The sequence below is a fragment of the Triticum dicoccoides genome, chromosome 7B, assembly GCF_002162155.2.
Source record: "Triticum dicoccoides isolate Atlit2015 ecotype Zavitan chromosome 7B, WEW_v2.0, whole genome shotgun sequence".
In the NCBI taxonomy this organism is placed as follows: domain Eukaryota; kingdom Viridiplantae; phylum Streptophyta; class Magnoliopsida; order Poales; family Poaceae; genus Triticum; species Triticum dicoccoides.
In genome coordinates, this window is record NC_041393.1 from 502434018 (window position 1) to 502438012 (window position 3995).

Here is a 3995-nt window from a genome sequence, read left to right on the forward strand (position 1 = left end):
TCGGTGTCAAAACCGTCGAATCTCGGGTAGGGGGTCCCGGACTGTGCGTCTAAGACTAATGGTAAAAGGAGGCGGGGGACACGATGTTTACCCAGGTTCGAGCCCTCTCGATGGAGGTAATACCCTACTTCCTGCTTGATTGATCTTGATGATATGAGTATTACAAGAGTTGATCTACCAAGAGATCGGAGAGGCTAAACCCTAGAAGCTAGCCTATGGTATGATTGTTGTTGTGTCCTACGGACTAAACCCTCTGGTTTATATAGACACCGGAGGGGGCTAGGGTTACACAGGGTCGGTTTACAGAGAAGGAGATCTACATCCGAATCGCCAAGCTTGCCTTCCACGTCAAGGAGAGTCCCATCTGGACACGGGACACAGTCTTCTATCTTGTATCTTCATAGTCCAACAGTCTGGCCAAAGTATATAGTCCGGCTGTCCGGATACCCCCTTATCCAGGACTCCCTCAGTAGCCCCCGAACCAGGCTTCAATGACGATGAGTCCGACGCGCAAATTGCCTTCGGCATTGCAAGGCGGGTTCTTCTACCAATCTGGTGCACCGGTCACAGCGGATAGTGTCCGGCCTCCCAGTAAGGCTGTACTCCTCGGATTATGTGCTTCAATAATGGCCACCTCCACGTGTCGATCGAAGACGAGGGGCCGGGGCATTTTTACATTTGCCACCCTAATCCCGTAGGCGAGCCGTCTATTTGAGGAGACGGGGATCTTCAGGCCCAAAACACTCCATCTTCCCCCAAGCAAGCATTCCGCAGAGCGCGTTCAAAAGAGGCCATCCCATCATGACCGGTCGCCGCAGCCCTGCTCACCGCTCCCCTAGCTCGAAGCCAGGGGATTGGGAAAAGTGTTCCATCCCTCACAGCCGCCTAATAGAGCTGCAGACCAAGGGGTTCCTTCCGCCCGCATACATGGTCCCTGTCCGATCCGGACTAGCCACCTATAATGGCGGGGAGCAAGCGGAGAGATTCCCTAACCCATCTCGGGGGGAGCGGGTATGCCTCGTCCCATATCTGCTAAGATGCGTCGGGTTTTCAATCCACCCATTCCTCCGCGGGCTCCTGGAGGTCTCCAGTTGCATAATCTTACCCCCGCCTCCATATTGCACATTGCGGGCTACGTCGCCCTCTACGAGATGTTCCTGGGCTGCAAAGCTCATTTCGAGCTATGGAAGAGGTCATTTTGCCTCGTCCCCCGCAACCAGGAGGGATCTATATATCAAGTGGGTGGAGTCAAAATATGGCGCATCGCCCAGACCGGATACCTGTCCGGTACTCCAAAGAAGGCGTCCAAAGACTGGCCCTCGGAGTGGTTTTATGTCGACGACGTTCCCCTTCCGGACCCAGTCCGGACGGGCCTTCATGAGTTTACCAATACTCCGCTGAAGAAACGCCAAAGCTGGCGCCCTCTGAGCCCCCAGGAGGAAGAAAACAAGGATGTCTTCTATCTGATGAGCCGGATACAAACCCAGGCCAAACCAGGATTGACAATAATCAAAGTTATGTCAATATGTGTAATAAGGGGAGTGCAACCACTTCAATATAGGGGAAAACCCACGTGGCACTTCAATGAAGAAGACGACGCCTCCCGCTGCAGTCGCAAAGGTCCGAATTCTGCCACATCTTTGGCGAGGATACTGTCCGAATTGTACAAAGGAGAAGAAGAGGAGTTCCTCCGCATTAAACCGCAGGATGGATTTTCCATGTATAACCCCCAAAGTTGGGTAAGTTGTCATCTTTTACTCGATTCTATCCGTTCTTACCTTCTTTGTCACAATCATTTACCTCGCTGTTTCAAAATAGGAACTAAGGAAGGCCGTGAAAGAGTTCGATAGCCCCTCTCCGCAGCCAGAGGATCCCGGCCCGGCTCTTGACCCTGGACTTGAAGAAGATCCGGACATATCCGTGGAATTCGTCGATGGGACTTTCTACCAGGCAAGCAGTTGCGGCTCTTTAGTGGCCATCACCGCGGATTATCCCGGACTGCTCCCCGTGTCTCATGTAAGTAATGTCGGGGTTCCAACCTTCCGAAAGAATTCCTTCATTTTGCCGTACCTTATGCTCACATGCCGCACTTTTATAGAAACGTTAGTCGGGATGCCGTGCGGAACCCGCGGGGTCCTCTCAGCAAGATGCGCCTAGACAAGGTAGGCTTAAAAGGAAGGTGATTAGGAGCGAGACACAGACGCAAAGGTATTCATTAAACTTGCCCTGTGGTTTATTTGGTCTTTTTGTCGAGGCGTGACGGTTTTGATTATGCCCTGACAGGAAACGCCAGACTATACCCGAGGACCCTTCCGGGCACGCCTCCAGCAGCCGGATTCCTGGACCGGATTCACGGGAAGAGGCTGATGTGGGGACAATGCCAAACTGTCCTCCTGCGGAGGATATGGATATGCTTTCCGCCACAAATTCTGAAGTAGAGAGTGCCATGAATCACCGGCGCCGGCGGGCCGTACTCCGAGGTGGTATTTTTTCCGAAGAGGCGTTTAACGCCTTCAATTCTGGACATGCATATATCCGCGCTGCTCAAGATGGACTTGCCAGAGCAACGGACCAGTATGTGAAGGATATACAGGTAAGACAAATTAATAAGTATGTGTAGTAGTAGCCCCTGAGACTTGAAATAGTTGGCACAACTGATTTAAGGATCATTGTATGTGTATGTTCTTGTAGAGAAGAATGCCCAGTTGTCTCAAGAGCTGGAGGAATGTAAGGCCCGAATGAAGGCCAATCCAGCCGGACAAGGAGAATCCAAGAAGGTTTCTTCTGGTAATAATTTCCTTCTACCAGTTTGTTTGTTCAGCATGGTTTATAAATCTAATGGAGAATTCGGCAGACAATCCCGGAGGAAATCCGAATAATGTGGGAGATAATGAGCTGCATCTGCGAAGTCAGCTGAAGGCGGGCGAATGCGTGCTGAGGCAGTCTATTCAGGATAAGAATAAACTTCAAGATGCGAATCTCCGATTGAGCGTTGAATTGAAAGATGTTCGGGCTCAGCTCGCGGAGTCCGTGAAGGATAACCGGAGGCTTCGACGCGGCATTTATAGTAAGTGCTTGAACGAACTGTAGGATAGTTCGGCGAAGAGGCGTATTGACAGAGTTATGTCTACAGGTATGGTGACGGGCCGTCCTGAAGAGGAGATGACCGGCTCCGTGGGTGATATGCTGCATGAGCTTTCACAACTGCACGAACAAGCTCGACAGGTGATGAAGGGTATTGTCTAGGCCTTGTGGCGATCCGCTTCTCTGCCAGGAGGCATGAGCGATCTTGTGGAGATGCTCAAAGGAGCACGGCGACGCTTCCGATTATGGAAGGTATCGGCTTGCCGGCAAGGTGCGACAGAAGCTTGGGCCATGGTGAAGACGCGATATGCCAAGGCTGACCCGAACCATATGGCCGAAGTCGGACCGGTGGGGTCAGATGGACAAGAGATACCCGTTAGTGTGGTATATGATCAAGTAGCGTTAGCTGCGAAGTATTCCCAACGGGATTGTAAGCTAGATAGCCTGTTGGATGGCATAGAGGAAGAGTACAGCCAGTCTAAATGACTATGTAATTTGAATGGGCTCATGTACTCCCTAGCCGGATTGAAAATCATTTGTCATGGCGGACCTTTTCGCTTCAGCCCCCGGATCCGATAGTCCGGGGTGTATCCGAATACCCGCGCAGTTATGAAAAACCGGGGCATGCGTGGAAACCAGGCGTAGGGGTCATAAGTGCTTGAACAGACAAGTACCCAACTAGTTATGTTATATTACATGAATAGTAAGAAACATCTTCCAGAGAGAATAGTTCCGTTAGAGGTTCCTTTCTCTGGGTGCGCATGCATCGATGTGCATGTCCGAATTGCGAACAGAAGCGCAGGAAACAAAACATCTGGGTACTTTCGTTGTAATGAACGAGAACATCTTTTGTTCACCGACCGAATATTCCCTTAAGAACGCTAGCTTTCGGCTTCACCCAGTCTGAGGTA